This window comes from Euprymna scolopes, chromosome 8 (genome assembly GCF_053919585.1).
Source record: "Euprymna scolopes isolate OS-2025 chromosome 8, ASM5391958v1, whole genome shotgun sequence".
Lineage (NCBI taxonomy): Eukaryota > Metazoa > Mollusca > Cephalopoda > Sepiida > Sepiolidae > Euprymna > Euprymna scolopes.
The window spans coordinates 146346568-146374449 of record NC_136489.1 but is presented as its reverse complement, the minus strand read 5'-3'; the positions used below and the strand labels follow the sequence as shown (position 1 = coordinate 146374449).

The following is a 27882-nucleotide window of genomic DNA, read 5'->3' as shown; positions in this document are numbered from 1 at the left end:
AATGGTCCAGAGGAACTGCTCCATATAATTTGCTATTGTGAAGAATACATTTAAACTTCTTTGGGAACTGTTTATAAAAGGGCGCCAATCTTGAAAATAATACTGTTCGACACCAAGCTGCCACATCGTCGTTTTCCTAAGTGAAATATGGCAAGAATTCAATATGACATTTTCTACAGAAGGTTGTGAGAATTTCAGGCTGAAATAGATTTTTTTCTTTGAATCTTGAAGTTAAAAGTTCAAAAAAAATATGTTGGGGTAGTGAAGGAGGAGGAAAACCGACATTTGAAACAGATGCTTCACTACTGTCAGTGGACAAAACAAAGACTTAGTCTTCTTCAAAATCAGGTAATTCCAATTCAGGCAATCCTTTAAACACTGGAACAGAGATTTCATCGCAGTGAGGAATTGGCCTAGTTGCAGACTTGAGATTTGGATAATCCAACGAATTACTTTGTGACCTCTGATCTCGTCCGAGTCACTATCCTGATCGACAATGACCAGATGTAACCTATTCAATGCAGTAGGATCCGTTGGTTGCGCTGGTCAGTTTTCCATTCGCGGCCGGTGCTTGTTAGTTTCTCTCGCGTCAGGGTTAATATGCCGTCGTCTCACTGGTTGGTCGCCCGCTGAGGAAAAAGAACAAAAATCCACAAATACGCCTTCCGATAAGAAGGCACTCAATGCACAGAGGAAAGTCAATAAAACTCAGCTTCTTCTAAAAAAAATATATATATATATATATATATATATATATATATATATATATATATATATGCATGTATATATATATATATATATATATATATATATATATATATATATAGTTCACAAATGTTGATGCCATATAGTCGACAATTAGTTTTCAGGCCTTCCCTCTTTCTTTATCTTTTGATAGTGCGGCATTAGTAATACGGAGCGTCGTGGAGAGGGGAGTAAGCGGTGATTCTCAATTAAATAACTCTTTGACTGACTGAGTAATTAACTTTTTTCAACTCTGCACATGATTATATATTGCAGATCAGGGTAACGTGGGGTCTCCCCGCCCCTAACCAAACAACCACGACAACGTCACTTTCTCATGTCTAGATTGGTTTCTTTTTTTTTTTTAGAATTCCCACACAATCGCACCTGGAAGGGTTCCGAGTTGTTTATCACCTTTTCGTGGTTACACTCATCACTTCTAGGTCAGAGGGTTGTCCTCAAAGTACATTCATTCTCCAATATATAGATTCGAATTACTTGTACCAGTTCACCGCATATGTTTCCTCCCAACCTTTATAGTGACACTGTGTTGATGGATAAAACCCAAGATAAATATAATACAGTCATTTATTATTTTGTGATTTTCTCTCAGCAAGAATTTTTGCTGTCGCCCGGGCGCACCATATTTAATAAAGGGTTATGTTTGCCCGTTTTTTTTTATAGTAAATTTTAAGTTTTCGTTCCCTCCCTTGGGGAGCCCAACCGCCCTTCATGTCGGTCATTTCACACCTTTTCTTTTTGTTGATTTACTTCGCTTTGACTGCACAGTAGTCATCAAAATGGGTTTTTTCCACGTCATTGAAATACCGAAGCAGCGGTGTGACTTTCTATCTGTTTTTTGTTTCTTGTCGAAGATGCTCAGCACATTGCTTGCATACAATATGGTTGTCCATACCTTATCTTGATCACCCAGAATTACTTTAATAAACACACTTTACAAATTCACTGATCCATTTCCTGTTAGATTGCACAGTATATTCCCCGCAAATATAGCAAAACACATTTGGATTGTTCAAACAACGTCGCCTCGGCATGCTTCATTTTTGCTCCAAAAATCTGCAACGAAAGTAAAATAATGCAGTTTGATTGTTTCCTGTGTGACTTATAAATGAATTCCTATCATTGAGAATATACCCTACTTTGAGCTAGAAATTAACAAAAACATGCAAATTTGACTTTTGTTTTAAAGTTTGTGATGTCATAATCAATTAACATACATGACAATTACAACCTACAATTGTAATTATAAAGCTAGAATGTACTGTCATTGCACGCACATACGTTTCACAGTCAGATAAACTATTAAAAAATAACGATTCTAAAAACTAATATATAATCCACGGGTATATTTATTTAAACTGAAAAATTAAAAACTGAAAGAGAAAAACGACGGGTATGAGAAAGTAAAAACATTAACAACAAACGAGGGTAGGAAAATGGAGGAGTTAAAGAAATCGAAAAACTGAATAAGTTCGTAACAAAATAGAACATGAAATGTCACGTTACATAACTATATAAACAAACACATTGTCAAGAAGAAATTAATAAAACATACTATTGGTACCGGGGATGGGAGCGGATAAAGAAGAAAGAGGCGTTGTGTGTTGTCAGTGGTTGCAAGAGGGAAGTAAAGACCAACCGGAGGAGAAAATTAGGAAAAATTTAAAGTTAAAAAGGTCTAAAAAAAAATATATCTCAACAATTGGACCTGATGAGAAAAAATTAATATGATTTTGCTGAATCAGCATCCCCAAATTAGTCTAAATCAGCTTAGAAACCTTGAGTACCAAAAAAATGTGTTCGCTAGTGTAATTTGTATTATTTGGATTATTCCATCTGTTGTTCTTACAAAGTTTCATTCTACATAACTTTGTTTAGACGCGTCTCGTCAATATCGGGAATCTTTACGTCGAATTCGCATCATCTTTACGGAATTTCGGACGGAACCCTTTTTTTAATTCACGGGAGTAGCTTGTTTTTGTTTCCTCAGCCATATTCAGTTTTGATTTTTTAATTTATTTATTTTTGCTTGTTTTTTTCTTTGTTTTTTTTTTAGTTTTTAGTTTTATTTTTTATTATTTTTTTTTTTTGCAGGTTTCTTTTATTGTCATTTTGCTGGTTCGATTCTAGAACATTTGTTGCACTCTGCAGGACCGATCTTGGTTATTTAGGAAGTATATGTAATACGGCGGTTGTCAACATGCACATGTGATCTGGTAGCTATCTTCATCGCATCTAGGCTATATCTTGGATACAAAAACATACTTCGGAATGTGACATCCACTTGAAATGAACATTACTTGATAAATAAAAGGAAAATATTGGGTCCTATTTCATGTTATTATTTCCGGGATAGTATTTTCCCCCCAGCCAATTATTATAACAGTTGTGGTTCAACATCATTCTAATAACTTAGACTCTGTCATAAACCACGAAATCCTTCTTTGCCAAGATGAGACATAGTCTAACTCGAACATACAAGGTGATTTTTAAGTTAAAGCTTTAAACATTATACATTTCTAGAATGAAGATAATGTTATCGAGTTCGATCCAAATTGGAATGAATATTCTAGACAATTTAGTAGGATTCTGTCTTATGTTTCTGAAATTTGAGAGGAGGATTGATAATTCGCATTATTGGGATCATTCTAACTTTTACTCTCATCTTGAGTATTATTCTCACAACGTTTCGGCCGATGTAATCTCCGATCTTTTTCAAGTGTCTCTTGTCGAACACGAGAATCTTTCTGTCGAACTAAAAAGAACAGTTCTAAAACAACAAATAATATGGGAGTTCCTTAAGAGTTCACACACATATATAACGTCATTTTGTTAAGTAGTAATGGTTCGTTTTGTTATTGTTCTCTTTGTCAAAGTGCATTCACTCAATCAGGTTTGAAAATACTGTAGAATCATGAATTACGCCCTTCAACTCATCTTCCAAGGACACAACGTTGACCATTAAAGTGGCAATGATTAAGTAACATTCAAAAACCTGTAGACATTCTGATTCCTCCTCTAAATCGATTACATGCGTCTTGTTTTTCTACTTCGTTCTAATATAGTTGTTTGTTTTATTTATTTTTAGACGAGCTTTCAAAAACATCTCCAACTGAATGCCAAATATCTACGCCGCCCTTTTCCGGTTGGCATTAGACGGCATCAAACATCAACCCATCTACTTCAAGAAGAAAGAAAACTAAATTGCAATCACGTGTACTTCTGCATGAATTGTTTTTGGTGAACAGGTGGGTCCAAGGTTATACAGATCTGACAAAAAAAATAGTATTCTGAATATCATATTACCATATCAGTGCTAAAAGCCAGTTCAGTCGAAATGTTTAAAATGTGAACTTTTTTTCTTTGATTCTATTTCAATTTGAAAATTTACGATTCACTTTTCAAAATTAGTTGCTACTATCCGCCGTTGTCCGGGAGTGTTTTTTTTTTACATTTGTATTTTTTGTTTGTTTGCTTTTTTAGGGGGGTTTATTTTTTATAAATATAATATTTTTTAATTATTTTGAAAGCTAAATTTAATTATTACGGTAAATTATGGTCATTAATCATTAATTGAGCGAAATTATTATGAAACTATGGCTTATTTTGTTAGAGTAATATTATTTTAATTTCTATTTAAATCGTTATTGGGTTTCAATAGCTTCAAACTTTCAATATTTGGTTAAAGATTTAAAGCAAGTTTTAACGAAATTCTATTTGACAAGGTTTTAATGTTTCCAAATTCCATCTAAATTGAAAATCTTCACAAGTCTTATTTCTTTTGTTAATTAAAGTTTTCTATTCAAAATTATAAATATTAAAACGTTTTTATAATAAGAGAATTTTCCCTCACTTAAAATTAACATAGTATTTATCTTAATATAAATGTTTTGGCGCTGAAAGAAACGATATTTGATTTTTTTTTTTTTTTTTTTTTTGCAAAAATCAGATAATTTAATTTAATATTATTATTGTTGTTTCACTCTCTATTAATATTTATAAATTTTCTGTTTAGCAATTAATTAATTGTTAATGCTAATAATATAGAATATTAAAAGAACATTACTTACGTAGACACACAATAATGGCGTCCATTAGCAAAATGTTTCGAGATCAAATATATTCTCATAGAGCAGCAGTAGCAGTGTCAGAAATTTCGTGAAAATAGTGAATAATTCCACCCCATCTTTCCAAGCTTATAACTCCTCGAAAAATGTAATTCAAGCCCTAATTTTTTTTTCAATTAAAGGAGCAAGGACCAAGGTTTTATTAAAAAAAAAAAAACAAAAAAAAACAATGTGTTTTTTTTTTTTAAAAAGGTTTTAAACTTCGGACTTTACAGGTAAATTTCTAAAAAAGCGATTTTTTTTTTGTTTTAAATTTGAATATATTATTTATTGACCTTTTCTCTTCAATGTGTGATATATAAAACTCCCCGACATAAATTAATTATTTACTTTTTAATAGACATTTCAAAATGAGAGGCGTGAATTATTCGACCCCCTGTCTTTCCAAGCTTATAACTCCTCGAAAAATGTAATTCAAGCCCTAATTTTTTTTTTTCAATTAAAGGAGCAAGGACCAAGGTTTCATTAAAAAAAATGACAAAAAAAAAACAATGTGTTCTTATAAAATAAGGTTTTAAACTTCGGACTTTACAGGTAAATTTCTAAAAAAGCGATTTTTTTTTTGTTTTAAATTTGAATATATTATTTATTGACCTTTTCTCTTCAATTTGTGATATATAAAACTCCCCGACATAAATTAATTATTTACTTTTTAATAGACATTTCAAAATGAGAGGCGTGAATTATTCGACCCCCTGTCTTTCCAAGCTTATAACTCCTCGAAAAATGTAATTCAAGCCCTAATTTTTTTTTTCAATTAAAGGAGCAAGGACCAAGGTTTCATTAAAAAAAATGACAAAAAAAAAAAACAATGTGTTCTTATAAAATAAGGTTTTAAACTTCGGACTTTACAGGTAAATTTCTAAAAAAGCGATTTTTTTTTTGTTTTAAATTTGAATATATTATTTATTGGCCTTTTCTCTTCAATTTGTGATATATAAAACTCCCCGACATAAATTAATTATTTACTTTTTAATAGACATTTCAAAATGGGTGACACTTGGGGGGCGTGAATTTAAAAAAAAACGTTTGTCTTAAATATTATATTCGGTTTATTGGAAAGAACATAAAATTTCACATTGACCCTGAAAATATCGTAAAAATAGAATCAATAGAAAAATTTTGATAGATTTTTAAAGTTTAAAAATTGAAAAATATTGAGTTTGGAAAATTCATTACTGTTTTAAAAAAAAAAATTCTATTACTTTTAAAACAACTGTAATAGTTTATTTTGGAAGTATAATCCATAAAGAAAATAAATAACCCACTTTTAACGGAGAAATTACGAGATTTTTATATTGTATTCGCAGTTTCGTGTTAGGGGTGTCAAAAATTCCTACAAAAATTCTGATACTGCTAGAGCAGCAGTGCGAGTTATGTTTTTGTTGGTCACGAGTTCTTTCTTACTCTCTTTTTTATTAGTAAACAAAATGATAGATGCAAGAACCGCCGTATTAAATATTTTGGTCATTGTACGATATTCTAAATAAATTATCGCTGAGATGACAACAATCGCAATAGTACGACAAGCCTTAATAACGAAACAGAAACAGAAATATTAATTGAATCTCAATAAACTAATAATAGATCTACATAATCATATATTCATTTTGTGTTTAAACTTTTTTTTAATTGACACCTTAACACTGACCAGTGACGATTACAACAAACGGTCTTGAGATGTCTGTTGCGTTCGTTATGTTCGTTTATATTGATGCTTGCCCCCGGCTTACAATGCCACTGGGACTGGGTTTTACATACAAGAGCTGGTATTCTCAAATGGTCGTCATTATAATCTTATAAAATTACAAACAGAAATTTCTTTCTAGTTTGCAGGTTTAAGATTTCAAAATTACTTTCGGGTTAAAGTTTAGTAAACACATCATCAAATTTTTATCTAATAAGTCTAATCAAATAGTATTGTTGTTATTGGAAAATATCGTTATTGTTGTTATTGGAAAATATCGTTATTGTTGTTATTGGAAAATATCGTTATTGTTGTTATTGGAAAATATCGTTATTGTTGGCATTGTTTTGTTGTTGTTATTGGAAAATATCGTTATTGTTGTTATTGGAAAATATCGTTATTGTTGTTATTGGAAAATATCGTTATTGTTGTTATTGGAAAATATCGTTATTGTTGTTATTGGAAAATATCGCCCTTAAGTAAAATTCGCCTATATTTTTTCATAAGTGCCCGACACGTGTTTAGTTGTATTTATGAGTGATAGGATCCATTGTGCCATCAAACAACATCAGTATAACAAAACATGGAAGCAGCTTACCACGATATATGCTCTGAAGGCTGTAATGAATTTTCATTGAGCTTATAATTTGTAACAATTTGGACTATATTATAAGGAATATAGTTCAAGAAATATATATTATTTTATATATATATATATATATATATATATATATATATATATATATATATATATATATATTACTGCAGTTGAAGCTCTTAGAAATCAAGGGGTCCACAACCTGGGCCTAACACTTGAACTCTATATGAGATACACAGATATTCGAATGTTCCATTAAAGTTCTTTATCTCTCAAACACTGAGTTAGTAAAGAAATTGAGAACATGATTTCCCTTTCCCCAATTAACCATTTTCATATGTTGTAGTATATCTTTCATTTTGGTGTCTTGGTCTTACTGGATTTTAGGACAAGAATTTATCTAGTCTGCTGGAGTATCCAGCTTTGTGTTATTACTTGAGGTAACATAACTTGGAGAAGATGCACCATTCCTCGTAAAAGCTAATGTGGATTAACCATAGAAAGGACATCTTATTTGGCCAGCAAATACTATGCGATTTTTAATAATTGGTCCGGGTTTACTTCTAGGGAAAAGTATTCTCATGCCAGGTTGTCCTGACAAACCCCTGCACAGAGAGACCTTAGACCCTCGAGAATAGTGTCTAGTAGGCATTTAAGTTCTCTCCAGTAGACATTCAAGTTCTCTCCTCATATATATATATATATATATATATATATATATATATATATATATATATATATATATACGCGTGTGTGTGTGTCTTTTTATGTGTATATATCGTGGCTTGGTCTATCATAGGTTAGTCGAATTCGAATACAGATATTTACGTCATGAATTAGATTATTCAATAACACAGAAAATGCTTGGATTCGATTTTTAGCCACAGCTGGTAATGTTTCGTACCCTTGGTCTCATTCTGACTCTCATAATAGTCTACAGCATCAACAGTTAATTTAGTTCTTGTCCGTGCACTCATGCAAGCATAGAGATACGATGAGTAATCTCTTTCTCTTTTCATATTGCTGTTGGGGGAGAAGGGGAGAAATGATAAATGGGAAATCGACAACTCTTGAATTCCTTGCATACACGAGAGAAATCAGATGCATTCCCAATAATGTAGACGTCATGTGTTATGGATCGGCGTATTGTTTCACGCCGGCTCTTGAGTATCGGATGTCGGCTATAAGTTAGTCACATGCAAAGAGCGTTATGAAAACGGAACAACCCAATGAATATCGTCTGAAAAAATATGTAAAACTGAAACCTTTTCGGTTGTGTTCAATAATGACTCACACAAGTAACAGGTGTAAAGATCTTCAAGTTTCGAGTCGGTTTTTAATAAGATTTGCATAAAAGATAACAAAGATGGCCAACAAATATCACTCTCTTATTCATGGTTTTCATTGGTTACTGATAAATAATAATTCTGATTTCGTTTATCAACGTCTCTCTGGAAAGCGATGATATTCATTTCCAGAGGATTTCCATCAATCCCGGTTCCAAACCAGGAGCTTCAAAGATTAAGGGTTTTTAATTTTGAACAGTCGCATGATGACGACATGACCCACCCTGTTGACCAGTGGGACACCTACCGGGCGTGAGACCATCGCAAGATGTTCCAGCCTCATTCACGTCGTTATTTTCAATATTTATATTTGACATTCTCCAATAAATGAGGTTATAATAATAATAATAATAATAATAATAATAATAATAATAATAATAATAATAATAATAATAATAATAATAGCACAAAAACTGGACACAGAAACGGTTACAGATGCAAAACACAAATTAACAGCACATGGAATCATGAAAACTGAAACTGTATAATTGAAAAATAACCACCATTTTTTTTTCTGTTAGTGTCACCATAAACAAACATCATACCAAATAAGGAGGATCAGAGAGGAATGAAAAACCGAGGAGAGAAAGCATTAGCGAGACCTCCACTGGAGGAGTGCAAAGAGGACTGGAACCTTGTGGAGGCTTATTGCCACACAAATTCCAGTGAAGACCAATGGTCGCCGCCAACAAGAAATCAATGGTAAGCGGCTGTTGCGATAACGCAAATTTTTTTTGCAAAGGTTATCGAAAGAGGTGCAGAGTGTTGGAAATATTGGGAGATTTTTTGTCACTCTGACTCCAGGGAACACCACAAGTTGTTCTCAAAGAGCAATCTTTGATGATGGCTTGTGTGAATACTCTTACGAAAAGAAACGGATGTGTAGGCAAAGCAGCATAATGGGAACTCTGCAAAATATTAGGTTCTGAACGTGCAGACAAATGATACAAACTCAAACTGGAATTATTATTCAAATCCTGTTTGGTCAACAACAAGAGTAAAGGATTAATATGCTGATGTCCAAACACAAATGATAATCAGCGTTCAGGTTGCCTAAATTCAGCAGTTGTCCTATCAAACATAAAACAAACTCATTTTAATCCATCGTATTTTTAAGTTGCGTGGAATAGCAGATGTGTTGGAAATATAAAAACGGAAATGTATTAAGCGTTTTGCGTCGACATTTCTCAAGGCGAAAGCGGTGTTTGCTGGAGTTGTTCGAAAACAATAATACGTCGATGACTAGCGTATTGTTTGTAACTGTTTAAATTCAATAGAAGCGAGTTTTGTCATCAACATGGATGAAACATGGATGCACCACATCACTCCGGAGTCAAATCAGCTTAGTGGACAGCAGAAGGTGAAAGCCATCCAATACGACCCAAGATGCAAAAAAATAGCGGGCCTTCACATTTTCGATGTACAAGTTACCTTGAAAAAAGGAAGAAACACCAATTGCAAATATTATATACCATTACTTGTGTGTTTGAAGGAAAAAATCACCAAAAAAACGCAATTTTACTCAAATAATTCTTCTAAAATTAAATTTAAAAAGACACTAAGCAAAAATAAAAGTGCAAAGATTATTAGGCAGCGCATATATATGTGTGCGTGCGTGCGGGTGTGTGTGTATGTGTCTGTCTGTGTGTGTGTGTGTGTGTGTGTGTGTGTGTGTGTGTGTGTGTGTGTGTGTGTGTGTGTGTGTGTGTGTGTGTGTGTAAATATGTTTATTCAGTTATATTTCACCTTTTATTCATACCAATCCTTTAATACACAAACACACACACACACATATACATATATATATATATATATATATATATATATATTGCAATTAAATATGAGTTTCGGAAGCATTTAGTCTACATATCTACTTATTTTGAATAGGCTGAAACATACTTGCTACAAAAATGTCAAGGAGACATGAAAATGCGATTTGGATACATTTTGAAGATGGTTATTTCGAGAACGGTGTTGTAAGTTCTATGCTGGTAATGTGCTTTCAGGATGAACTGTACTTATGATTCGCATGTACAAAAGGTTATACTATATTATAGAGGGGAAATTACCTTCAGCTCAGTTAGAACAATGCAGTACAACTGAGTTATGACGTTAAATTAAAGCCAGTTGTTGTTACAAATATAGTGAAGTTAGAACGTTATGAAACGACTACGTTTAGAACGACTGCGGGGTTGATTAAGTTATATTAAACCTCTAGTTAATTAAATTGATTCTCATTAGTAAGTAAAAGTATGGCTTAGGCTAAAATCGTCATCAAAATATATACCAAGCTACTTAGAAATAGATATTCAATAGAACATCTTCGCCTCAGGTCCGTAAGACAAGTACTATCACAGTAGCACATATTTAGGTGATATAAACGCATTTCTTTATAATTATGTATTTTACTTTCACGCGAATAAATTACATCCAAATATGAAGAACTTCCCATGACATATGTACGTGAATAAGATTAAGATATTAAAGCCATAACACTAATAAAGATGCGTCCACTTAAAAATAGGAATAACACATCGTATCCTAAAAAGATAAAGGGCAAGGTTTAATGGGGTCAATCTATCAAAGATTACCGGCAGTTATTTAGATGCGATGTCTGTAGGTAAAAAAAAAACGGCTCAAAAATCATTCAGTTTAAAAATTCCGTCACAAAATAAATTAGCTGATAATTTTTTTTTTTTTTTTTTTTTTCACAAAAATTGATTATAATTGTTAGCGTGTGGAGTTTTAACAGTTCTGAATTATAAAATCAATTAAGATGTAAGGGAGAGAACCCGATTGATACTTACGTCTTATTGGTTGCAAATCTCTCCCTCCCCCCTTAAAAAATAACACAACAGCAGCAGGTTGTTTAATGATAATCTTTTTGTTTTTATTTTACATATAGGACAACTGACCAATACCTGGTCTTTTGAGTAAATTCTGCCCCCGTGCATTCTCACTCCGTCTGTCTGACTCCATTTCAGAAAACATGTATTTTATTTTTTTTTTCCTCCAAGTTTATATAATACTTGTTTTACATTATATTACGCCAGATCCTCTGATCTAAGTTTCGGAAATTTTGTCCCATTGTTCTTCGAGTTAATCCTAGAAATTGTTATCTAATCTGTGTTAAAATTCCAAATCGAATTCCGTTTAAGACATTTTGACAAACCGTATTTATCATTGTTCCTCTCTCGTCTTGTTTATGTCCAAGGAATGTTGTTATTTCCAATCTATCCGCTATGTTTTTAAATAATTCTTTTGTTTGTTTATTATCATTTATTTGTGCCGTCAAGTTTAAACGACTGCGTCCATATTTTAAATTTAAATTCTCTTTTGTCTGCGTCATATTATTACATATACAGTCATCGTATAAATCCCCCAAAATATAGTGTTTTTTCATCGATAATATTATGTATCTTTACTTATATAAATGCAACTTTTTCTTTGTATGTGAGTTCCTTCCTTATAAACTCCGAAACGGCTGAACAGATTTTCTTGAAAATTTACTGAACTTTAGTGTATAAATCTGGGAGTGATTTTAATTAGGTTTTGTCTCAGAATACCACCGATAATTACCAATAATTCATAATCGAAACTTTTATTTTATTTATCTATCATCGGTAAAATCATTTTTCCATATTGTCGCTTAGCAATAATGATACAATGATAGAATAACAGGTCGTGAAAATTATACTGTGACTAAGCTCATAGCGTGTTTTTTTTGGGGGGGGCGGGATTGTTTTTTTGTTTTGTTTTGTTTTGTTTTGTTTTTGTTTTTGTTTTTGTTTTGTTTTTGTTTTTGTTTTGTTTTTGTTTTTGTTTTTGTTTTTGTTTTGTTTTTGTTTTTGTTTTTGTTTTGTTTGTTTTTTGCTTTTTTTTTTGCATGACGTGGTCTGTGCGCTCAAACTCCGCACGTATTTTTTTTATTATTAATAAACTGCAAAGAATTGAAAATTACGTTTTTTTAGCAGTGCAAAAGTAAATTATGTTTCTGTTTTTTAACGTCCATTGAACAAGCAATTGATCCCGAAGAAATTTCAAAACAGTCTACACACATATTTAATGAAAATGTGATTCAGGGGTTTCTTATATGTCGGTTTAATAAAACAGAGGCCCCAACAGCCAAGCACAAGTAGAATGCCTGGCAACAGAAGATAAGGAATTTTTATACACAGTTGACTAATTGTAGAACTATACAGCGACAACTACATATGTTCTTACAGCGGATAGATAGTCGTTGTTGGTCCTGTAGTTTCTTTCGCATACGGTCCAAAGATCATGGCCCTCAAAATCTCGCCAAAGTAGTTGGCTTTGAGCTGGAAGAATAGCTGCTAATGGGCAAATCAGAGAAATTGGATTGTTGCTGGCACGTTGCATCCACTGTGAGTGGGGGAGGGAGCTATGTTAATCAGTAAGGTGTCAATATAACCGAAATTTGCTAAAATAATTTTAAGATTACAAAAAAAAAATATTGGAATTACCAAAGATACAGATCAAAATAAGCATAAAAAAGGCATCAAGTAATACTGCTAGTATTGTATATTTCTGGAGAAATAAATGGTGACTCTTAACGTTTAACTGCATTAATACAGTTATGAGTTTTTGACTATATTCAGAGAGATCGTGAAAGATCAAATCCCTTAGCATATCCTTATATTACTGCAACTGAAATTCAACTTCAAATCTTACATGATAAAGTCAACTAATCAGGTATCAAATCTTACATGATAAAGTCAACTAATCAGGTATCAAATCTTACATGATAAAGTCAACTAATCAGGTATCAAATCTTACATGATAAAGTCAACTAATCAGGTATCAAATCTTACATGATAAAGTCAACTAATCAGGTATCAAATCTTACATGATAAAGTCAACTAATCAGGTATCAAATCTTACATGATAAAGTCAACTAATCAGGTATCAAATCTTACATGATATAGTCAACTAATCAGGTATCAAATCTTACATGATAAAGTCAACTAATCAGGTATCAAATCTTACATGATAAAGTCAACTAATCAGGTATCAAATCTTACATGATAAAGTCAACTAATCAGGTATCAAATCTTACATGATAAAGTCAATTAATCAGGTATCAAATCTTACATGATAAAGTCAACTAATCAGGTATCAAATCTTACATGATAAAGTCAATTAATCAGGTATCAAATCTTACATGATAAAGTCAACTAATCAGGTATCAAATCTTACATGATAAAGTCAACTAATCAGGTATCAAATCTTACATGATAAAGTCAACTAATCAGGTATCAAATCTTACATGATAAAGTCAACTAATCAGGTATCAAATCTTACATGATAAAGTCAACTAATCAGGTATCAAATCTTACATGATAAAGTCAACTAATCAGGTATCAAATCTTACATGATAAAGTCAACTAATCAGGTATCAAATCTTACATGATAAAGTCAACTAATCAGGTATCAAATCTTACATGATAAAGTCAACTAATCAGGTATCAAATCTTACATGATATAGTCAACTAATCAGGTATCAAATCTTACATGATAAAGTCAACTAATCAGGTATCAAATCTTACATGATAAAGTCAACTAATCAGGTATCAAATCTTACATGATAAAGTCAACTAATCAGGTATCAAATCTTACATGATAAAGTCAACTAATCAGGTATCAAATCTTACATGATAAAGTCAACTAATCAGGTATCAAATCTTACATGATATAGTCAACTAATCAGGTATCAAATCTTACATGATAAAGTCAACTAATCAGGTATCAAATCTTACATGATAAAGTCAACTAATCAGGTATCAAATCTTACATGATAAAGTCAACTAATCAGGTATCAAATCTTACATGATATAGTCAACTAATCAGGTATCAAATCTTACATGATAAAGTCAACTAATCAGGTATCAAATCTTACATTATAAAGTCAATTAATCAGGTATCAAATCTTACATGATAAAGTCAACTAATCAGGTATCAAATCTTACATGATAAAGTCAACTAATCAGGTATCAAATCTTACATGATAAAGTCAACTAATCAGGTATCAAATCTTACATGATATAGTCAACTAATCAGGTATCAAATCTTACATGATAAAGTCAACTAATCAGGTATCAAATCTTACATTATAAAGTCAATTAATCAGGTATCAAATCTTACATGATAAAGTCAACTAATCAGGTATCAAATCTTACATGATAAAGTCAACTAATCAGGTATCAAATCTTACATGATAAAGTCAACTAATCAGGTATCAAATCTTACATGATAAAGTCAATTAATCAGGTATCAAATCTTACATGATAAAGTCAACTAATCAGGTATCAAATCTTACATGATAAAGTCAATTAATCAGGTATCAAATCTTACATGATAAAGTCAACTAATCAGGTATAAAATCTTACATGATAAAGTCAATTAATCAGGTACAAATCTTACATGATAAAGTCAACTAATCAGGTATCAAATCTTACATGATAAAGTCAATTAATCAGGTATCAAATCTTACATGATAAAGTCAATTAATCAGGTATCAAATCTTACATGATAAAGTCAATTAATCAGGTATCAAATCTTACATGATAAAGTCAATTAATCAGGTATCAAATCTTACATGATAAAGTCAATTAATCAGGTATCAAATCTTACATGATAAAGTCAACTAATCAGGTATCAAATCTTACATGATAAAGTCAATTAATCAGGTATCAAATCTTACATGATAAAGTCAACTAATCAGGTATCAAATTTTACATGATAAAGTCAACTAATCAGGTATCAAATCTTACATGATAAAGTCAATTAATCAGGTATCAAATTTTACATGATAAAGTCAACTAATCAGGTATCAAATCTTACATGATAAAGTCAATTAATCAGGTATCAAATTTTACATGATAAAGTCAACTAATCAGGTATCAAATCTTACATGATAAAGTCAACTAATCAGGTATCAAATTTTACATGATAAAGTCAACTAATCAGGTATCAAATCTTACATGATAAAGTCAACTAATCAGGTATCAAATTTTACATGATAAAGTCAACTAATCAGGTATCAAATCTTACATGATAAAGTCAATTAATCAGGTATCAAATCTTACATGATAAAGTCAACTAATCAGGTATCAAATCTTACATGATAAAGTCAATTAATCAGGTACAAATCTTACATGATAAAGTCAACTAATCAGGTATCAATTCTTACATGATAAAGTCAATTAATCAGGTATCAAATCTTACATGATAAAGTCAATTAATCAGGTATCAAATTTTACATGATAAAGTCAACTAATCAGGTATCAAATCTTACATGATAAAGTCAATTAATCAGGTATCAAATCTTACATGATAAAGTCAATTAATCAGGTATCAAATCTTACATGATAAAGTCAACTAATCAGGTATCAAATCTTACATGATAAAGTCAATTAATCAGGTATCAAATCTTACATGATAAAGTCAATTAATCAGGTATCAAATCTTACATGATAAAGTCAATTAATCAGGTATCAAATCTTACATGATAAAGTCAACTAATCAGGTATCAAATCTTACATGATAAAGTCAATTAATCAGGTATCAAATTTTACATGATAAAGTCAACTAATCAGGTATCAAATCTTACATTATAAAGTCAATTAATCAGGTATCAAATCTTACATGATAAAGTCAACTAATCAGGTATCAAATCTTACATGATAAAGTCAATTAATCAGGTACAAATCTTACATGATAAAGTCAACTAATCAGGTATCAATTCTTACATGATAAAGTCAATTAATCAGGTATCAAATCTTACATGATAAAGTCAATTAATCAGGTATCAAATTTTACATGATAAAGTCAACTAATCAGGTATCAAATCTTACATGATAAAGTCAATTAATCAGGTATCAAATCTTACATGATAAAGTCAATTAATCAGGTATCAAATCTTACATGATAAAGTCAACTAATCAGGTATCAAATCTTACATGATAAAGTCAATTAATCAGGTATCAAATCTTACATGATAAAGTCAATTAATCAGGTATCAAATCTTACATGATAAAGTCAACTAATCAGGTATCTACTTTTGGGCCGCAACTTGAAAATCATTAACACAATGTTTTTTCTCGGTAGTAAGTTGTTTGAAATCTCACTATTAAATACAAGAATTAAAACAAACTTTGTTGACTGATTGATTAAAAAATATGTACTTGTGAAGAATACTCTGATATTTTGAAACACATGAACACAAGAACATATAAAAAAAATTAGTTTTGTTTTTCTTTGCTGTTAATCAAAGTGCATTTCGTACGATTAAATAGGTGAACTAGAAACGAGTGCTAATCGTTATCCTCTATAAAACGTGGTTATCAATATGATTTGGAAAAAGTTAACTAGCCAGAAATCCGGTGATTAGAGAAGTGCAAAACAAAGTAAACTTATATTTTAATCAAATCAGTTATAGATTGACATCAATTCCAACGTGATGTGGCGAATCATATCAAACAGATGTCTGACCTGCTTGCAACGTTCAATCAACAGCTGTTGTCGTTTTGGCGTTGGTATTCAGTTTCGGATGACCCACCATTTGATCTCTGGTTTCTAGCCGGATTCTTATGACGTAATCTGGCAGCGATTCCGATACATACATTTATACATATGCTATACATGTACATGGGATTTCTATACATGCATTGACCTGCTCACAATTTATTTATACAGTGCTAAAACTCTGATAATCTCAATTAATTGCTCGTTTGCACATTGAATGCATCTCTAATAGAAATCTCAACTGTCGGTTGGCGTGAATGCATGTATGTATGTATGTATGTATGTATGTATGTATGTCAAGGTATGGTGTGGACGTGTGTTAAAAGCACACAGATGTCTTAGCGTCATACTGTGCTTCTCCCAGACAAATCAACCCCACGTGCACGTCGTGACCACTGCCACGCAGACGGGGCTCTGATGAACGGCGAGTGTCCTGCGCCGTATAACTGGACCTCTACTGCCTTGTGGACTAAGGTTCTGTTAACTAAGGGTGAGGTAACTCTGACAAAAACCTCCAGAAGAGCTTGGGCCCTGTCAGCTGCAGCATACATGACTCACCGGCGTATCGAGTATGCTCTAGTGCCCAGTAAGCTAAGTTCCAGTCATAAATCAAATGGAATGGTGGGTGGAGAGGGCTCCCGTAAGCCGTGGTGAAGGAAACCACTGATATAAAACGTGCGGCGACTGCTGCTTCCAATGATGCTGACTTGCTCTTCTTTTTGGTTCAATGTGGCAGTTGTTTAGAGAGTGGGATTGTCTCAGTGCAAAGTCTTTGCTCACTATAAAAAGCTTCAAGCACAGGCATTACTTGATATGCAATGAAATACACACTTTGCGATCAGTGTGTATCGCGATAACAAAAAGCCTGGCTGTAGCCTGACACGGCAAATGGACACTCAATGAGGACTGATGCAAATATGAACGTGAATGGAAATAAAGACTCTGGAACTTCCATGGTCTGGCGTAGTAGGTGTTCAGGGTTAGGGTTAGGGTTAGGTGTTCAGGGCACCACAGCTTGGACCCGGTCATCAGTTGATGTGTTGGTCTATAAAGGGTTCATAGAGGTGACCGTCTGGCATGTGCTGCTAGTTGCGCTCATGTTTGCGTCATTTGAGCCAGAGATATATTAAGTAATGCCAATACTCGAGAACGAGTTGATGCCATCATGTATGCATGTGTGTATGCATGTATATATGTATGTATGTATGTATGTATGTATGTATGTATGTATGCCAAAAACTTTCGACAGACGCGACAGACACTGACGCGATTGGTATTCTTTTGAAGCCTGATGTCTCGAACGACAAATATCGAAAAATTGGCCAAAAACATTAATTCCTTCACCCTCAACTGGCCAGTTTTCTACAAGGAGAAGTCGGGGGGTCGCCATTTTCGCAAGTCATCGTATCGGTTGGATTGACTACGCTTAATTTTAACGTGCGGAACTTCCGATCAGGCGATGGAGACATCGGCTAAGACAGCACGGTTTTTTTAACCTTTTTTCTCCTTTGCGTTACGGGTTCGAGTCTGCCTGCCTACTACCACCTTTTTTTAATACCTTTGTCTACTGTTGTTTTGATTCCCCCCTCCCGCTATTGCCACTTTTTTTACACACACCCAGGGTTTGTTACTACACCACCTACACACACCCGGGCAACGTGCAATCCCGCTACTGTTGTTTTGATGCCCCCGGGGGTTCCTTATTACACCATCTAAACACCCGAGCAACGCCGGACACCCTTTCTAGTTAGATTATATAAGAAGAAATAGAAGAATGACGTAAATAATAAATCAGTACACAGCCAATCACAATTGCAACGGGTTTTGATTGAATGATATAATATGCTTTTACTCGTCAAAAGTTACGTTTGGAAAATAGTGGGGCAGGTTATCGCAATATTCCATAAGAATCTTTCACTTAGTGATACAAGTACCAAAATGGGCACAAATGACGTTCAGAACATACATTTTAAGAAAAGAACGTTAGCCATCAGACAATTCGAGATGGCGGCCAGTTTTCAAGATGGCTGCAGAAGCAAACCTGACAAATTTCAATTTTGGTGTTTGTATCACCAAGTGAAAGATTGTTTCAGAAATCTGCCCCACTAAAAATATGTTTATATATTTTTTGTCGTTACTGATATCTTTCGTAATGTGTCGTTGTCATTCTTGACTGAAGTTAGACACCAAAGTTTTAGCTTCGTGCTTCACGAACTAAAATAGATTTGAAAGTGGGTGAGAGTCTTCATTTCTCATTTCCACTTTCTTTTTCTCCTTTTTTTATTACCCTTGGCTGGTTGATATTCGAATCTAAAAGCAGGAAGAGATAAGGGAAGACCGTCTGGTTTACGCATTTAATAGTATCCCCATTTTGTATTTATCTTCATGGGGCATTCCGATAAATACGGTGTTTTTGTTTTTGAACCTCAGCTGGTGCCTAATTCTAATTTTGTCCCAAACTTAACAATTTTAAATTACAAATAAATCTAATTGGCTTCTTATTCCTCTAATTCGTGGAAATTTATGGAAACGGTTTTTAGTTGAGTGTCTTACTAGAAATAAATTGTGTTCTCTTTGAAATAAGCTTGACAGCAAAATCAAAGTTAAACTCAATATTTGGCGTCTTAGATTGTAAATATGAAAAGTTTTGGCGAATAGCAAACAGGATCCTGAACAGAAGTGTGTGCTCTATCCCAACCATCATCAACGTAATCTCGTCAGCATTAGACAAAGGCAAATTCTTTGCCAAGAACTTTGCAGGTAATTCTACCCTATGCGACCAAGGCAATCAACCCCCCCCCCCCGTATTTCCTCCTGTAACAGTAAACGACCAAGTTCTCTCCAATTCTCTCTCCTCTGATCTTGAGCACGTAGTACAATGGGGTAAAGAATGGCTGGTTACTTTTAATGCATCTAAAACCAAGCTTCTCTCTTTGCATCATCAACATTCTGATCCACATCTGACATCAATTGAAATGAATGGCTCTCGTCTTCAGGAGGCCTCAAGTTTTGACAAACTTCTTGGCTTGACCATTACTCCTGATCTTAAATGGAACACGTACATCAAATCTGTTGCCAAGGCCGCTGGAAAAATGGTGGGATCTTTCTATCGATCCGGTAGATATCTCACTGCTGATGCTATTCTCTATCTATATAAGAGCCAGGTACGTCCAAGGATGGAATACTGTTGCCACATCTGGGCAGGAGCTGCTAAAAAGGACTTGTCCTGCCTCGATAGAGTTCAAAATAGACTTCGTAGCCTCGTAGGAGATGTCCTTTTCTCTTCCTTGCAACCTTTATCTCACAGAAGAGATGTTGCGAGTTTGTCTCTGATGTATCGTTATTTTCATGGAAAGTGTTCGAATGAGCTTCAATCTATGGTCCCCCCTCGCCAAACTTTCACAAGAAACACTCGTCTAGCTGTAAACACTATCAATAATTCCCCCCACTCTTTATCTGTGCCTAAACCTAAACGTAGATTCCATGAACAAAGCTTCTTTCTTAGGACTGCACACCTGTGGAATTGTCTTCCGTTTTCCTGCTTTCCGGCTGACTACAATATGGTTGTGTTCAAGTCTAACGTAAATAAGTTCTTGATGAGCCGTTCCATATAAGTTATCAACTTTACCAAATTTTCATTACTAATGATTACTATAATGTCCAATTTCTACTGTACACTCTTTAACCCTTATCCTTGAGTGGCCTCTTGGCCTTGATAATGTGGTGATGCCTATGTAAAAAAAAAAAAAAAAAAAAAAAACCAGAAAACACGCTATGCGACATACAAATATCTGTGCATGATGTTGCCAAGCTAATCACGAACCTTGATTCCAGTAGTAACTGGCCCTGACAGCATTCTAATTATAGTTTTGAAAAAGCTTCACCAGAATTAGCTCCCATACCGTTAAACGTTGTCTTTAGAATTGCTTCCCAACACCCTTTGTAAAAAAAAAAAAAAGATATTAAAAATGGGAAACGAAAAGATTTAACATTCATACTAGTGCTATGCTGCTGTCATCGTCGTCGTGGATCGCCATGTCGTCGGTTATTTTTGTTGCATGTGCTGAAACTAACGAAGGATTGACTTCTGGTTTTGAACGCCGTAAACGAGACACAAGTCTACAAAATGACAATTTTAACGTTTATGATACAAGGTCATTTTATCTGGTCTGACCAATCAAATTTCGTGAATTCTCGTCAGAAATTCTTTTTTTTATTTTTAGATGCGGATAACGAATCTTTAAAACTGGCCATACTTGTCGGCCATAACACTTAAATGTACTGTTATTATTGTCGTCACTTTCACGAGTTATTTCATCAGTAAAAAAGGAGAGATTAGTCAAGTTGCTAATTGTTTTTCGTTTTCTTATCTTTACATTTGATCTTAATTGTGAAATTCAAAGGAAGCGAAGTGGGGGTCTGTTACTTTTGTCATATTCTTATTATCGTTCTTGTAATAAGATTTGTAGCAAGGAACATCAGTAGGAGCGAATTCTCGCGGCTCCAGATTTTAGAATATACTTCCTTTTTCTGGCTTGTCCAATTAGAAGCCAACTCTCAGTCACATGACCGAGTTTATAAAAGGTTAAACCGGCAACACACTCTCCCTTTCCTTTCCCGGATCTCGGACTGACAACAACTCCACGTGGTACGGATCTGTTCCTAACTATCTCTGGGGACTCAACAAACTATTCCCGGGCATTCGGGCCTGGAACTCGACTAAGACATAAATGCAAACAAGCCAATATGGCTACCTTCACACATGGACTTCAATGCGTTACACACCCGAACTTTCTTTCTCATCTGACAGGACTGTCTTTCAGGGGGCACAATTCTAATACTACTTTAAACACTTCAAGTTTCTGCCTCCCGACGCTGGAACATTGTAGAACATTCTATTTCTTTTTTTTTTTTCTTTCTTTCATCTTGGACACGATCCAGCCTCTTACGAAATAAACCCTTTCGTTGTTTTGTTTTAAAATGTTCATTTATTATTCTGTACTTTTGTGTTTCACATTAATATCTTATTAAGGGTTTTGTGCACATAACCTTCCTAAAGATTTCTTTATTCCATTTTCGAGCCCAGCGCATCGTCATTAGTTATTTATTATCTTTGTTATGGGTATGAGTTAAGAAATATTCTAAATCCAGCGATAAAAACGTGCATGAACCTATTTGTGCTGTCGAATAAATCGCACGCGAGATCATTAATGTTGAAGATAGGATATAAACAAATAAAAGAATGGCAAAGTCTATCCCTACAAAAATAATTTTTTTTGATCAACTGTTAAAACAATGAAAAATAAAGGTTTTGTAATAATTGATCGCTTAGAGTGCCAGAGAACGTTCCAGGTGAAAAAAAGTGTTTTGTCTGCAATGAGAAATTGAATACACGTGTTCATTTCGAATGTCGTGTATAAGATCAGTACGCATTGTAGATGTGTGTGTATATTAGTTTGCCTTCTTTGTTAATGAGAGGGTGTTTACGTCTATGAACATGTGTGTACGTTTGGTGAGTGGCGAATATGTATTTCGCAACGCGTACGGTAGTTCGTGAATGTATTTCGTCATGTGTGTGTTACTGCCGAAGGCATTTCGGCTCCAGATGGCTTATGCTGGATTGTGACGTGTGCACATGTCTAGAAATACAAAGAGAAATAAGGTTGAATTCAAGTTTTTATATAAAATATAATATCGAATATCAGGAAAATAATTTTTGCATTGTGAATGAACGAAACTGTGGATTTGAGTTTTTGTCCAATAGAGTTGATACGTAAAAGTCGCATTCTCTGTCCCTTCAACAGTACCAATCCCATAAGTTAAACAACAAAAGTAATACTTTTATGTCCATTTTTGTGGACTATCATTATTATTATTATTATTAGAAGTAGTAGTAGTTGTAGTAGTAGTAGTAGTAGTATTTTTTCTCTATTAGATAAAAAATCACCTATTCTCTATATTTATCAGTAAGCTTATAGCATTACAGCCGTTTCGATATGACATAAAATTGATGTTTTATCTCTTTTTTTTCTTTTTTATTTTGTTTGTTTCAGAGATTTGAACGGATTTGACCTTTATCCTCCCAACTATTTGATGTTAATGCTGTTGTTGTTGTTGTTGTTGTTGTTGTTGTTGTTGTTGTTGTAGGAGGAGGAGGCGAACTTTTATGTTATTTTTAGACTTTTTTTTAAATAGATGTAACTGGGTCTGAAATATTATGATTATGGGAGAATCGTAGAAAAAAAAACAGTTAAAACAAAAAGATGGCGCTGTGGACATAACTTATATTGAAGTTGATTTTTTTTATTGCTTACTACCATTTCAGCCCGGCGTTGCCCGGGTGTTTGGGGGTGTATGTTGATTAAAAGAAAAAAAAAAGAAAAAATGGTAGTAGAAGCCAGGCTCGAACCCGTACCGCAAAGGAGGAAAAGAACGAGAAAAAAACTGACGTCTTTGCTGTTACGACCACCGCCAAACAAAAAATGACGGAGGCTCGACAATCGAAAGGAGAGGATGACTTTCGAAAATATCGGCGAAAAATGCGACCCCTCCCCATGTAGAAAAGTGCCCAGTTTAAGGCGAGTATATTAATGTTTTTAGCCAATTTTTCGATATTTGTCGTCTGAAAGGTCGAACTTCAAACAATACTGATCTTGGTAAAATCCGTCGCCTCTGTTGAAAGTTTTAAACACACATGCAAACATACATAATACCTTCATTTATATATTGGTAAGTAAAGAGTTTCGACTCAAACCGATTAAAAAGTTTGCTCTATCTCTGAATACCCTTTATGTAAAATTTCAAATGTTTAGACCAGAAATTGTCTGAGTAATTTGGTGGAGATTGCAGAGGTCAATTTTTTTAAACTTTGATCCCTATTATGACCCCTTAACATTTATTGTTTGGGGCTCAAATCAAGTTATTAAGTTAGATCCATGTCCAAGGAATCTATATCTAACATTTACAGTGTTTAGACGCAAAATTGTCGGAGAAGTTTGGTAGAATTCTCAAAGGTCAAATCGTTGAACTTTGACTACATGACAACCAAATTTCTGTCGGAAAAGGAATTACAAAGATTTTCCCAAATCTCAGTACCCTGTATATCAAATTTTGTGTCTGTAGACTGAAAAATGACAGAGTTATTGCGTTGGAAAATGTACACAGACACACAGACAGACACACAGACACACAGACACGTTCACTTTTATATATACTAGCATTTCAGCCCGGCGTTGCCCGGGTGTTTGGAGATGTATTTTGAGCAAAAAAGAAAAGCGGTCAATTTTTTTAACTTTGACCCCTTTGGGCTCAATTCAAATTATTACGTTAGATCCATGTCGAAGGAACTTATATCTGAAATGTACGAAGGAGTTTGGTAGAGTTCTTAAGGGTCAAATCGTTGAACTTTGACCCTTTAACAGCCAAATTTTGGGGCGAAAACGGATTATAAAGAGTTTCCCAAATCTCAGTACCCTGTATATTAAATTTCGAGTCTGTAGACTTAAAATTGACAGAGTTATTGCGTAGGGAAATGTACACACAGAGACACGTTCACTTATAGATAGATAGATAGATAGATAGATAGATAGATAGATAGATAGATAGACTAGCATTTCAGCCCGGCGTTGCCCGGGTGTTTGGAGGTGCATGTTGAACAAAAAAAGAAGAAAAAGCGGTCAATTCTTTTTAAATATGACCCATATTATGACCCCTTAACATTTATTGTTTTGGGCCCAAAGCAAGTTATTAAGTTAGATTCCTGTCCAAGGAACGTTTATCTAAAATTTCAAGTGTTTAGACCCCAAACTGTCGGAGGAGTTGGTAGGGATCTCAAAGGCATAATCGTTGAACTGTGACCCCTTAACAGCCAAATTTTTGGCCGAACATGGGTTACAAAGATTTTTCCAAATCTCAGTACCCTATATATTAAATTTCGAATCTGTAAACTGAAAATTGACAGAGTTATTGCGTAGAAACATGTACACACACAGACATATAGGCGCACAGACACACAGACACGTTCACTTTTATAGATCAAACAAAAATATATACGTATACATAAATATATATGGAAACAATTTTGTGTTTAATGTAAACTTTTTACGTAAATATTATGCAAGTATAAATCATGTAGAATATCTGCATGAATATAATTACACGTAATAGTTAACTAAAGATGATCATCCCATACGAAAACCGAAAAAACTAATCGGGAATTAATTCAAATGATTGTTTTAAAGAATATGCAAATTAGCTAGATCTTTTGCTAGTGAATGCAATTCCACAACCCATATATAAGAAACTTGTATTTTCTTTTTAAATAAATAGAAAAGAGGGTTTTTAATATGAATATCAATGCACACAAAAGAAAAAACGAATTTATAGGAGTATAGATATAGATAGATAGATAGAAGATAGATTTTAATAGTGTATTTTTTAATGGTGCATTTATTTTAATGGTGCGTTTTTTTTGTGTGTGTTAGGGATACTAATAAACTCTTGGTGCTTTTTATTGTTTTTGAAAGCCTTATTATTTTTATCGATATTATTCGTGGGGTTAAATATTTGTCTCTTTGCTATTGAAGAGCGAAAGGAACAATTATCTTATTTACATAGGGATTTGGTCCGTCCACAACATTTTTAAATGTAATAAATAAATTATTAATATTATTGTAAGAAATAAAATTGCGTTCAGCGTTATTTCAAAACACCTTATTATCCGTATTATTTAGATTATTCGGACTACTCTCTTCATCCTCTTATTTTTACAAGTCTTCGGCCGATGTAACCTCCGATCTTCTTGTTGAACTCGGGAATTTCCATAGAATTTCGAACGGAACCCTTTATTTAATATACGGGTGCATCATGCTTTCGCTCCGACAGCCATAAGTAATTCACAATTGCATTTTTAGTATCGGCCGCACTGAGGATTGAACCGTCGACCTCCAGACGAGTTTCACTTAATTGAATTCTATCTGATATTTTATCTGGACAATTCTAGTCTGAATTTTGAGAGTTTTGTTGTTTTTAGATCTACAATCTTGCCACGTATTACTAATGAATCGCTATTTCATCTAAAGAAGATCGGAGGTGAATTGGCCAAACTGTTGTGAAAATAACATTCCAGATGAGAAAAGTAGTCCGAATAACCCAAATAATACAAATTATCAATCCTCATCTAAAAAATTCCGAAAGTCTTATTATTCCGTTAAACCATTATATTCAATGTTCGTTTTACAAGAAAAAGTGCTCGCCACTATCACAAAACGCCTTGATATTAAAATTCAAATTTTGTTGCTATATTTGTTTTATTATTTTCTGAGTTTATTCTTATGCACTAATAAAAGTATTTGCTTATTTTGCAGACTATGAAACAAGTTAAATTAAGCATATGAGCTGTCCTTTATTTAATCGGTGAATATAATGACATTATCACATGTTTTGGAACAAGACAGTTTTGGGAAATACAAATAACGTTTTAAAATCGAACCATTTTTAATACAAAGAAATAGAAAATGAACGGGTTGTCTAAAACAGTTTTTATAATCGTTAAAAGTCTTAAGTCTTAATACGAGTGTATTAACATTTATTGGGTTATCACGTGGTTTGAAGAGACAAATTTAACATATTCTCATTTTAATGATCTGCCAGCAACTGTTGCTATGTCTTGCCGCGAACGAAGCAACACTATTGGCTAAACTACATATAACTGTTGCGACCTTTGATTGGAACTGTAGAAGACAAAGACTTGTATACGTAAACAAAAAATACATATGTATGCACATATTAACCTATCATTATGAATGTGGACTATATTTAGTTTAGTTTAGTTTTATGTAAAGAAGTTAAAAATAAATGCAAGCTCTTCGAGAAAATTCAGACACTTCTGTTTTTTTGTGAAATAGATATAAATTAATAAATATTCCTCAAATCTCAGGGGTTTTTTCGGAGTATTTCAAAATGTTTTAGGATGCTTGATATGTGCACCATCTTCAATTTAAAATTCAAATATTTCAGATTTATCTTGAATTCGATTCATAACCATCAGATACCAATGAAGTAATATTCTCTGAATTTGAATATCTTCTTTTAAATTCCTTCAAGTTAAATTTTATAGAATCAAAATTATGTAATAGATTTTGATCAAAATTAGAATAATGATTCTGGACGTAATGTTTATTATATCTTGATTTTGATCTTTTCAATGATATAAAAGTGGTGCAAAAATATTATGATCGAGGAATCCATTTACCCGTCTTCGTTGGAAAGGGTAATTTTCTAATAAATATATATATATATATATATATATATATATATATATATATATATATATTCATATATATATATATATATATATATTCATATATATATATTCATATATATATATTCATATATATATATTCATATATATATATATATATATATATATACATTTTGTCATTTAAAAAGGTTAATCTTCAAATACAGAAGTTTTTATTGCTTGAAAACAAAGAATACAATTAAATAAATCTATTTTCTTAACCCATGAGTTTTCGATACTTAATCATCTCCTCAGAGAAAAAGTATTAGTAACTGTTTTTATTCGTTTGCACCTTATTTGTTAAAAGCAATAAACATAGAAAATTAAAGTTTTTAAAACATTATAGATACATAGAATAAGGGAATGGGATATTGGGACAGAAAAATGGTATTGTACTTGAAATCTAAAATGACTGTTAAATCTTGAAATGGAAATTCCTGGTAGTAAGGAGATAAAGAGATCAATCGCGTTTTGTAGTCCTTCCAAGGTGTTAGGTCGCAATCACATGCAAACAT

The 27882-nt window shown here is 33.0% G+C and overlaps 1 long non-coding RNA gene across 1 annotated transcript in view; it reads left to right on the top strand.

Annotated features, from left to right (window-relative positions):
• The first annotated feature begins 3775 nt into the window (after positions 1-3775).
• The window catches only part of LOC145283821 (uncharacterized), a 90945-nt gene continuing 66838 nt past the window's right edge, over positions 3776-27882 (top strand). The window contains exon 1 of the long non-coding RNA XR_013868764.1: positions 3776-4013. This is a non-coding gene — a long non-coding RNA (uncharacterized LOC145283821). The remainder of the gene's footprint in view (positions 4014-27882) is intronic.